At 49.7% G+C, this 11,564-nt stretch overlaps 1 long non-coding RNA gene across 2 annotated transcripts; it reads right to left on the minus strand.

The window, feature by feature from the left end:
* Positions 1–5,584: 5,584 nt before the first annotated feature.
* LOC123931205 lies at positions 5,585–11,094 on the minus strand. Of its 2 annotated transcripts, none has more exons than XR_006816233.1 (3): positions 10,881–11,094; positions 9,814–9,992; positions 5,585–6,469 (listed from the first exon to the last, which is right to left on the minus strand). It is a non-coding gene; the product is annotated as an uncharacterized LOC123931205 (long non-coding RNA). The 2 variants fall into 2 exon arrangements; XR_006816232.1 differs by lacking the exon at positions 5,585–6,469 and adding an exon at positions 7,256–7,767.
* Between the last annotated feature and the right edge of the window lie 470 nt (positions 11,095–11,564).

An 11,564-nucleotide genomic window follows, 5' to 3' on the forward strand; every position in this document is an offset into this window, starting at 1 on the left:
TGTCTGGGGAAATCCCAATATCCATATATATATATATATATGAAGTTTCTTAAAAAAGATTTTATTTATTTATTTATTTGAGAGAGAGTGCATGCATGAGAGAGAGAAAGAGCGAGCGAGAGACAGCACGAGCTGGGAATGGGGAGCAGAGGAAGAGAAGCAAAGCCCTTGCCAGCAGGGAGCCCAATGCGGGTCTCCATCCCAGGACCCTGGGATCATGACCTGAGCCCAGGGTCCTAGGATGTGGACCACCCAGGTGCCCCTATATCCTTGGAAAATTTTTAAATCCTGCTGTCCATTTCTTACTAATTTGTATTAACTATCATGTATTGTCGGTGTTGGTCTTCTCTTTCTCTCACACACAGTATTTGACAGCTCAGGCTGCCACGACAAAATACCATACACTGGGTGGTTTAAACAACAGAAATCTATTTTCTCGCCGTTCTGGAAGCTAGAAGCCCAAGATTGGGAGGCAGCAAGGGTTTGTTTCCCATGAGAGCCAGCCCTCTTCCTGGTTTGCAGGCAGCCACCATCTTGAACGAGAGCTCTCGGCTGTCTCACCTGAGGACACTAATCCTAATCCTATTATATCAAGGTTCCCACCCTGTGATCTCCTTCAACCTCCCTGCTGGCCTGTCTCCAAATACATTCACGTAGGGGGTTTGGGCTTCCACGTATGAATTTGAGGTGGATACAATTCAGTTCATAGCACACATATGTAGCAACTATTTTCTATTGCCATGTAGCTTTGTTTATTTTATTTTTAATTGTGGTAAAATGTACGGAGCATAAAATTTGCCATCTTAACCATTTTTTAAAAATGATTTTATTTATCCATTTGATGACAGACAGCGATTACAAGCAGGCAGAGAGAGAGTATGGAAGCAGGCTCCCTGCCGAGCAGAGAGCCCAATGCGGGGCTTGATCCCAGGACTCTGGGATCATGACCTGAGCCGAAGGCAGAGGCTTTAACCCACTGAGCCACCCAGGCGCCCCATATTTTTAAAAGTTTGTTTGTTTGTTTTTAGTAATCTCTACACCTAACGGGGGGCTTGGACTCACTGCACTGAGATCAAGAGTCTCATGCTTTTCCAACTGAGCCAGCCAGGCGCCCCTCTTAACCATTTTTTTTATAAAGATTTTATTTGAGCCTCTGCCTTCGGTGGGGAGCCTGCTTCCTCCTCTCTCTCTCTCTCTCTGCCTGCCTCTCTGCCTACTTGTGATCTCTCTCTGTTGAATAAATAGATAAAATCTTTAAAAAAAAATAAAGATTTTATTTGAGAGAGAGAGAGCACACACAAGCAGGGGGAGCACCAGGCAGAGGGAGAAGGAGGAGCAGGGAACCCAGTGCAGGACTCATCCCAGGACCCTGAGAACATGACCTGAGGTGAAGGCAGACACTTAACCGACTGAGCCACCCAGTTGTTCCTGCTCTAATATTTTTTAAAAAGGTTTTATTTTTATTTTTTTATTTGAGAGAGAGGGCACCTGACTGAGGGTGTTGGGGATAGGTAACACAGAGAGAGAGAGTGAGAGAGACAGGAATAAGCAGACTGCACGTGCTGAGCTAGGCTTGTAGAAGGGCTCAATCCCATGACCCTGAGGTCATGACCTGAGCCAAATCAAGAGTTGGGGCTTAACTGACTGCGCCCCCCAGTGAATAGATAACAGTCCGATGTATATACCACATTTTGTTTATCCATTCACCTATCAGTGGATACCTACTTTGCTTCCTCCTTTTGGCTACTGTGAATAACGGGCTATGAACATGGGGTCTACAAATCTCTTTGAAACCCTGCTTTCAATTCTTTTGACATTACCCGAAGGTGGAATTGCTGGGTTCTACGGCCATTCTATCTTTAATTTTTCTGAAGAACCGCCATACTGTTTCCATAGTGGCTGCACCAATTTACGTTTCTGCCACAGGTGCCCAAGGATTCCAGTTTCTCCACATCCTTGCCGACACTTGTCATTTTTTTTTAAAGATTTGTATTTATTTATTTATTTGACAGAGATCACAAGTAGGCAGAGAGAGAGGAAGGGAAGCAGGCTCCCTGCCAAGCAGAGAGCCCGATGTAGGGCTTGATCCCAGGACCCTGGGATCATGACCTGAGCCAAAGGCAGAGGCTTTAACCCACTGAGCCACCCAGGCGCCCCTTGTTTTTTTGATAGTAGTCATCTGCTATGGACTGAATGTTTGTGTCTCCTGGGGACTTTGGGAGGGGATTAGGTCAGGAGGTGGAGCTCTTGTGAATGAGGTTAGTGCTCTTATGAAAGAGACCCCACAGAGCTCCCCAGTCCCTTCTGCCCTGGGAGGATGCAATGGGAAGTCTTTGACCCAGAAGAGGCCTTCACTCGGACATGCTGGCACTCTGATCTCGGGCTTCTCGGCTCCAGAACCATGAAAAATGAATTTCTGTTGTTTATATGCCACTCGGTCTGTAATATTTTGTTATAGCAGCTCCAACAGACAGAAACATCATCCTAATGAATGTGATGTGATTTGGGTTTGTTTTGATGCTTTTTGTAATACAAGGCAAGCCAGAAGCAAGAAAATAAGCATGGTTCGGTTTAAGGGTCTGATTCGAGTCCATTAGCCTGGCTTCAAATCCTGACTCTACCATGTTCTAGCTGCGTGGAAGGTAGATAGCAATGATCTTGAGATCACGACCTGAGCCTGTTCTTTTTCTTTTTCTCCTTTTTCTTTCTTTTTTTTTTTTTTTTTTTTTTTTTTTTTTTTTGGAGTGGGGGTTGTTATAACTTCATTGGTCCTGCTCCTTTCTGACTATGAATGTCTTTCTTTTTATACTCCTTGGAGCTCCTTTCTATCTGCCAGACTGGAGACTTTCTGATTTGGATCAATGTTTGCTCAAATGAACACATATGCCTCCGTTTATCTTTTAATAGACCTCATGCAGATTACCCTAAGTTCTATTTCCCCATCTGTAAAATGGGTATAATCATCATACCATTCTTTTAGAGTTTAAGGATCAAGTAAGATAATATAGTTAAAAGGACTTAGCACAAGGTATCTCAAATGTATCAATCTTTTCTTTTATGTCTCATTTAAAAGAATCATCTGTATCCCAGAGTAATAAATATTCAATTTCCCCCTTCTGATTCTTTTATAGCTTTGATTTTCCTAGGCATTTACGCCAATTGAAAAATACTTTTTACATGATACAAAAGGATAGCCAATTGTTCCAACACTTCTCACTGACTAGTGTATCCTTCTGTCACTAACTTGGACACCTCTTACTCCCAGCTACACAGGGTCTGTTTTTGGACTCTCCTTTCTGTCCAACGGATCTACCCCCGAGCTGACATCACTTCCTAGAGCTTTAGAACAAGTAATGCTAGCAGGTTAGAGCAAACCCCTTTTGCTGTTCCTTTTTCAAAACTGGTTTGGCTTTTCTCAAACTCTGTTTTTCTACTCAGGCTCTTACATCTTAAAAATAAATCCTGGCGGGCTTTTGAATGAGCTGTCCTAAAAAACTAACTTAGAGGAAAACTGATGTGTTTACAGCATTGTGACCTCTTGCTGGAAAACTTTTGTCTCCCAGAATTCTTTTTCTCCCTTCTCAGCCAACCCAGGTAGATCTGAATGTTCTCTTTCACCAAGGACTGGATCACAAACACAGTGGATAAAAGCTCTTATTACCCTAGTTGCCCTTGGAGAAAAAGGGGCTGGAGAGAAACTGCCAAATGAGATAATTTGAAGGGAGCTGAACAGCCTGTTTCTGGGAGGCAGGCTATTCAGGGTGGTGACCTTGGAAACACAGCTGACAGCTTGCCAAGACAGACCCCTGGGCCTCCTGGACTCTCTCCTCTGATGGCTCTGACAACAAGCAGCTTTGCAGGAGCAACTAGAACATTCCAGGAATCACAGGGCTTTGGGACTGGGACCTGGTTTTAATTTCCCCCAACCCTGTCGTACACATGAAGAACGTGAGGTTGACCTGTGGGAGCAAGAGACCAACATGGGGTCTGGTCTCTCTGTCCCCAGACTTGAGCTTGACTTAGCAGGAAGCTCAAGTGTTATCCGAAGGTGGGGAGGACTATACTCTGCCCCCCAGAGCTCCATCCTAGCCCCAAACAGAACAGTGGCCATGTCTTAGGATTCCAGTTTTCAAAGGGGCAGTTCCCTTAGATTAGGCTCTCCCTACCCCCATCTCCTTCCCCATTAAGAAGAGACCAGTCCTTGGCTTATGCCGTTCATGGGATTTATTGTCAATTGCCAGGGGCTAGCAGCCAAGCCTCACCACAGGAGAGGTAGCACTGGGCCACCCAGGCACTCTTCACACCCGCTTCACACCCGGTTCACACGGAGGGGCCGTCCTCACTGGCAGCAGCTGCACTTCTCAGCCTCTGCCTCCGTTCCCTCTCCACCTTTGCACACGCAATCCTTGGCGCATTTCTCACATTCTGCAGGGCAGCACGAGCAACAGCCTGCGGATAAAATCGGATAAAATCGGGAGCCTCTGATGGCCTCTCCCTGCATCTGTCTTCATCATAAGGGAGGGGGAGAAGGAAGGGTGCTAAGGGCCTAGTCACTGCCCCCTTCCTAGTCTCATGCCGGGTCTGACTCAGCATCTGCGGTGTGTCCGTTGCATCCTGGGGAGAGGGCTGTCCAGTAAGTAGCCCACAGCCCCTTCGGTGGGTGCAGGGATGCACCGCTGGGGTTGGCGGGGTAAGTGCTGGACTGTAAGGAGACAGCATCACAGGGTGAACGGCCTTGAAAAGGGACTTGAAGGATAAACTCGGAGGAGTTGAGATGGCCAGGTATGAGGGTTCCAGGAGATCCGTGGGAGGATCTGGGGTTCGTCTTATTCCTCCTGCCTCTGACTCGCCAAGCATATTACACTGCTCCCGGGGAGACTGGGGGAGGTCAAGGTGAGGAGATCCTCAAAGGCCTCGGAGGACCAAGGGACCAGAACTCCAGAGCCACCCCCCAGACTCGCCACTGGCTTCCTCAGCCACTGAGGTTTGGAGGTGAGGGTTTCAACCAGGGTTGCAGTTCTCTACCCCAGCTCCCCAGGAGAAGCCCACGATTTACAAAAACATCTTGCCCCAGGCCTTGGGTACCAGTCACGGGGGGTGGGGGCGGGTCGACTGTATCTTATGGTCTCCCCAGGTGGTTTTGTCCCAGTAAGAGTCAAAAGCAATATAGTAGGGAGCACAGGGGGCGGGGGAGGGGGGCGCGGCGCCCACACTCACTCTTCTTGCAGGAGGTGCATTTGCATCCCTCGCACTTGCAGGAGCCTTCGTCGCAGGTGCAGGAACCGCCTAGAGGGGGGACGGGGACGCCACAGAAAGAGTTAAATATGCTAAAACTGGGATGCAGCCAGGCCTAAAGGAGGAGACAGGGTGTTGAACCTCAGTGCCCTCTGGGATACAGCTCCGTCCACCCTTTGACGAGGTAAAAAATGGCAAACAGGGAGGGTCCCTTCCCCCAAATGTCCTTGAGCGGTCGGTAGGGCGTGGGGTTCTCTCCAAAGTCAGGGGGGCGCTGTGCCGCGGGTTGGGGGCGGGGGCTCACCAGTAGGGCAAGGGCAGGTCTCAGGGTCCATGTCCAGAGGAGCTGCCGCTGGAGGAGGTGAACTGACTTCTCCCGGCAACTGGACGCACTAGTGGCAGCAGGTGGCGAGGCTTTTATAGCCCCAGGCGGGGGCGCGCAAGCACAGCCCGCGCGCGCACGGCGCCCTCTCTCTCCATCTGGGCACACGGGCTTCGGCGGAGGCGCGCATTGCGGCAGCGGTCCCCTCTCCCCCGCCCCACCCCACCCCACCCTACTCTGCTCCCGTGCGCACTGCAGGGTGCGCGCGCGTGCTCCCCAACTCCTCTCCGGGGGCCACTTCCCACTGCGTGCACAGGGGCGACACTCCCCGCTCGTCCGTGCGCGCGCGGCTGTGAGCACCGACGGGGACGCGTCCGCCGCTGCAGCGGTCCCCGGCAGAAAGCGCGCACCTCCCCTCTCAGAAAGCCGCATTGCATGTTCCCCAGCCCTTCCCTGCCTCTCATCTCCTCTTATTCTAAGATTCTGGGGCGCGCGATTCATCCAAATGGGGTGCTGAGCACCCTGCTGCTCCAGGACTCCATTCCCTCATCCCTCCTGAATTGGGAAAAGAATCGTAACAACAATGGAAGGGCCTTGCAAACATTTGGGAGGGGCGGGGCTCTGCGAAGCATGAAGGACAGGCCTGGGTTGACTTGGGGGGGATCTGGGGCGGTGGTACTTGGTGGCTGCGTCCTAGCTTCCAAGGGAAGCAGCTCTCCTTTTATCGTTTCCTTCTGTTGAGTCCCTTGTACCTGTGGTAGGCTGAAGAAATGGCCCCCAAAAGAGATCCGTGTCAAATCCCAGAACCTCCATTACCTTATTTGGACAAAGGGTCCTTGTAAATGTTATTCAATTAAGGATCTTGAGAGGAGATCATCCTGGAATGGGGCTTAAATCCAATGACAAGTGTCCCTGGAAGACACACAGAGAATAGACAGAAGAGGAGGAGGCCGTGTGACCACAGGAGACAGAGATTGGAGTGACGTAACCCACAGCCACCAGAAGCTGGACCCAGAGCAGATCACTTCCTTCCTTTGGGCCTCACTTGCCTTGCTCAGCAAATGAACACACTGAATCCCCAGGAAACAGAGGAGCAAAGGAAACCATTAGATAACCGGTCAAAGCGTACTGAAGTAGAAAAATTGCCAATGGTGGCATTTCAGACAGTCACCTGGTGACCACCCCATGGGGATACCTCAGTTTACCTGCTGGTGGTGCAAACACCTTTCACGTAGCAGTGGGCTTCCTAGGGACAAGGCTTATCTAGAGACAGAGTTTTATTATTTTTTAAGCTTTTATTTATTTATTTGAAATACAAAGAGAAAGTGTGCACAAGGAGGGGCACAGGGAGAGGGACAGACTCCCCAGTGATCAAGGACCCCATGAGGGCTCAATCCTGAGATCAGGACCTGAGCTAAGGCAGATGTTTAACTCACTGAGCCACCCAGGCATTCCTAGGGACAGTTTTAATTTTTTTTTAATTTTATTTTTTTAAAGATTTATTTATTTTTTTGACAGAGATCACAAGTAGACAGAGGGGCAGGCAGAGAGAGAGAGGAGGGAGCAGGCTCCCTGCAGAGCAGAGAGCCTGATGTGGGGCTCTGTCTGAGGACCCTGGGATCATGACCTGGGCCAAAGGCAGAGGCTTTAACCCACTGAGCCACCCAGGTGCCCTGAGACAGAGTTTTTAAAAAACAGAACAGTGGAAGGAAAGAAGGAAGGAAAGAGGGAAGAAGGGAGAGATGGAGGAAGAAAAGGAGAAATTAATTCCAGGATCTTTGCAGTAAAATGTTGGAAAGGTGGAGGTGGGAGGGGACCACGCAAGTGCCTCCCCAAGAATGGACATTCCCCCATAAGCCCTCCCAAAGGGTCCTTACCACCTCTCCCGCCCTAGCTTTCACTTCCTTCCAGGAGACGCCTCCCTAGGACCTGCATCCCTCCCTCTTTAGATGTGATCCCAAGGCTGCCTCCCAAAGAAGGCAGGTCTGGTGAGCTTTCAGACTTTGGTTTTGCTGAGAGTCTCCAAATATCTCCCATGCAGAGTGAGCCTCTGTTCTCAGAGCTGGACCCTCACTTCCAAAGGTTGGCTGGAAACTCTTCGTCCCCCAAAAGGTGAGCTACCCCAAGGGCCTCCAAGTGGCCTCACGTAAGGGGTGGAGCTGGCTGGTTCCTCCAGGCTTTGCCGGTCCCACACGTGTTGGTCTGTGAATCTAAGCATCAGTAGTGGTAAAAGAAGAGAAAAGCAGAAGACAAGAACCAAGAGTCTCAGGAGACCCTATGGTGCGATTTAGCAAGGTATTTAATAGGAAGTCCAGGTTGGTTCTCAACACTGACTTCCTGCTTCCTGTTTCGGATGACAGAGTTCACCAGCTCTAGCATCACAGCTCATTTCCTGTTTGTTTTCATGTTGCCTAAGGCTCCTCTGGCCCCACATCCTGTTGCCTGTAGCTCTCCGGGCTTCAGCATCTAGAAATTTCCCTGCCGGTGAAATGTGCCTGCCAACACACTCAGCCAGAGTTACCCCCTCCTTCCCACTCAGGCATCTCAGACTTCCTTGGGATTGAGCCTCAGAGGAGGCCTTTCAGAGGGTCCTGGGGTAGCTCATCTTCTCGGAGATGATCTCAGAAAAGAAGCCAGGAGTCCAGCAAGCCCCTCCCCTGGGTTGAACTTGATCCAGGGCCACACTGGGCTGTTGCACTGCCCTCAGAGGGTCTCCTAATTTACTGTCCTGGGACCGAACAGTTGACCGGGAGTTCAGGAGCCTGGACAAATAGTGGTGTCCCGAAAGAATTTGCAAATGTGCTTCTCTGCAAGTAAAGCCATTTCTGGGGGAGATCCGGCTTTATTAGTAGAATGAATGTTGAGTGAGCAACTGTATCCATGGGTGCAGCTGAAGTAGCAGAAGGGGCCGGGCTCACAGAAAGGGTAAGGAGGCAGGGTAAGGATGGGGAGGGAGCCTCACCCTGGCATAGAACAACTTAGCTAGAAACTTAATAGCCCTCTATCTCCATGGTTACCTGCTGTTTATGGCAAATGATTCAGTTTCTCCTCTGCAGTAGTGATACAAGACCTCCTTTTAAAGTAATTTAAGTATAATAATAGACCAGGTGATATGTGATTATGCCTAAAATCGAGTAGGTGGTTCTTGAAGGACAGCAATCGGGGAAACATTGCCCTACAGCAGGCTGATCCCTTGAGTGCTCGCGTCCAACGCGGCTGCTGCTTCCGTCTCCCTGCCTTCCTGCATCCTTCCTAGCCAGGCATTAGCACCTTTTGCGTGGGCTCCAAAGGCCACGGGAAGATTCTGTTCTCTATGATCACTCATGGGATGGGAAGTGTTGGAGGAGATGGTGGGGAAAGGCAGCCTCCATGCTTCCAGGTTTCAGAAAGTGGCCAGGTTGACTCCAGCTGCCATGCCAATACCTTGGTTCCTGGGATTTACTCCAAAATCTAAGGATGATAATGCAAAGTTTTCACCAAGGGGCTCCTCAGTAGAATAGGAACAGTGGTGGTCTGCCATCTCCTCTCAATGAGGGGCCTGGGGGGAATCATGAAGTCCAGAGTGAGGCAGGGCTCCAGCTGAGCTGATTTGAGCATCAGTGGCTTGGAGTTCAAGGGCCACCCTCGGGGAAGGTCTCGTGCATGGTGGGGGCAGGAGCTCCATCCGTGACTCCACAGAGAGGGGGTCATGATGAGGGAAGGGTCCGTTTTAGCGGGGGCACTAGGAGTAAGCCCTCAGGGCCCCCAAACTGCAAGAGACGCTCTGGGTGTCTGCTGAGCTCACACATCAGGATAATGGAAGTCCTGTCCTGCTCATATTATTCAGACCACCCTGACGCTCCTGCCAGAATCTTCTTCCTGAATGCAGCGAGTGAAGACTGAAGTTCTTCAGAGTGACCAGCTTTGGTGTCAGGCCTGATTTTGAATCTCACCCGTTTCCCTCTGCTATTCACTGGGGATAATCATACTCCTTTTAAAAAAATTAACATATAATGTATTATTTGCCCCAGGGGTACAGGTCTGGGATCCATCAGGCTTACACACTTCACAGCACTCACCATTAGCACATACCCTCCCCAATGTCCATCACCCAGCCACCCTCTCCCTACCCCTCCAACCCCCGTAGCAACCCTCTGTTTCTTTCTTGAGATTAAGAGTCTCTTATGGTTTGTCTCCCTACCGATCCCATCTTGTTTCATTTTTTTCCCTCCCTAGACCCACGACCCCACGCCCTGCCAAATAATCATACTCCTTACCCCTTTGGTTATGGTGAACATTCTGAAGTTTCTTCACGCAGATTGCAGAACACGTCCCAGGTGTTCAACAAACAGTGCTTCGATGACCCCTCCTCCAGGAAGTCTTCATTCCTGCCTGCAGCCAGACGTAACTGTCCTTCTTACAACTTCTACGGGGTTTTGTCTAGATATTTTCTTCCCTGTAAGAGAGGAGAGAGGGTTAGTCTGAGGTCTGTAAAGGCAGAGCCTAAGCAAGGAGTTTCTTTCCTCTCCTCGCTTCTATGCTTAGCAAAACTCCCTGTGGATCAGGAATGTCTTTGAATGAATGAATGAATGAATGAATGAATGAGTGAATGAATCAAAGTGAGAACTAGGGAGTCTGAGTTCAGGCCCACCCTTTTTTATGGGATCCCTTGAAGGCTGGGTCAGGAAGAGTCAGGTTAAATTATATATATCTTAATGAAGTTACCCCGTGGTCCCCATCATCCTGCTTAGTGTAATGAGCACCACGGTCTTGAATTCTCTCCTTCACTACCACAAATGTTTATAGAACACTGCCTTAAGCCACACATTGTGTTAAGAATGTCAGGTGCAAAGGCAGCAGGACAATGACAACGTCTGTCTTTTCTGAGAACCCACTATCTTGGTAAGGAGGCATTTAATAAGAAATCCATATGCATGGGGTGCCTGGGTGGCTCAGTCGGTTAAGCGTCGGCCTTCCATTCGGGTCATGATCCCAGGCTCCTGGGATAGAGCCCCACATCAGGCTCCTTGCTCAGCAGAGAACTGCTTCTCCCTCTCCCTCTGCCCCTTCTCCCCATCCCCCTTGAGCTCTGTTGCTCTCTCCCCCAAAATCGGTAAATAAAATCTTAGAAAGAAAGAAAGAACTCCACACGTAGTAAGCTAAGTGTTGCCAGGAGGTACATAACATGGTGGCGCCCATGCCTTCTGCATAAACCCGTCTCCCCTCTCTCCCTTCCTCATTAGATCCCCACTCCCCTCCACCCAGGGCTGGGGGCCAGCAGCATCGCCTTCTCCCAAAAACCACCCAGCTTGACCCAGGGCTAAAGATCTGTCTCACATCTCACCTTCCTTCGGTGGTTCTCCACGGTCGGCGATTTTGCCTGCAGAGGATACTTGGCAATGTCTGAGAACATTCTGGTTGTCACAACATAGTGGTGGTGGTGGCGGTTGTCCTGGTGCTGACCTCTAAGGGGTAGAGGCTACGGGTGCTAGCATCCTACAAGGCCCAGACTAACCTCCCCCCAAAAGAAAGACCTGGCCTAACATGTCAATAGTGCCGAGGTTGAGAAACCCTGCTTGACTTTATGCTATAACAAATCCAGGACGGTTTTTTTCACAACATGTTTTGAGCTGAGCATCAGAATCCCTGCCTTATCACCAACTTCCTGTCACCAGACCTCTGACTCATCCTCTGTCAGATGTGGGAAGTCATGCCCAGGGACTGAACTATGAGAAAGTAAGTGAGAGCACTTGCCAGGGAAGGCGGAAGGCGAGGCTGGGCATGGAGAGGGAGGGAAGCCTCCATTGAGCTGATGTGTATTATGGTCACGTGGCCCAAATTTTCCAAGACTGCTTCAGTTTCAAGTACTCTGCCCTATCCTTGCCTCTAAAAATAAATTGTACAATCCAGACCATCTGTACCTCAAATTCAAAAACATCTGGGCCTTGCTCCCCTATCCTTCTTCTTCCTTCTTTGTTTATTGCAGAAATTTTGAAAAATTAAAAAAATAAATATAAATCTTTCAAAT

The sequence above is a fragment of the Meles meles genome, chromosome 19 (assembly GCF_922984935.1).
Source record: "Meles meles chromosome 19, mMelMel3.1 paternal haplotype, whole genome shotgun sequence".
Lineage (NCBI taxonomy): Eukaryota > Metazoa > Chordata > Mammalia > Carnivora > Mustelidae > Meles > Meles meles.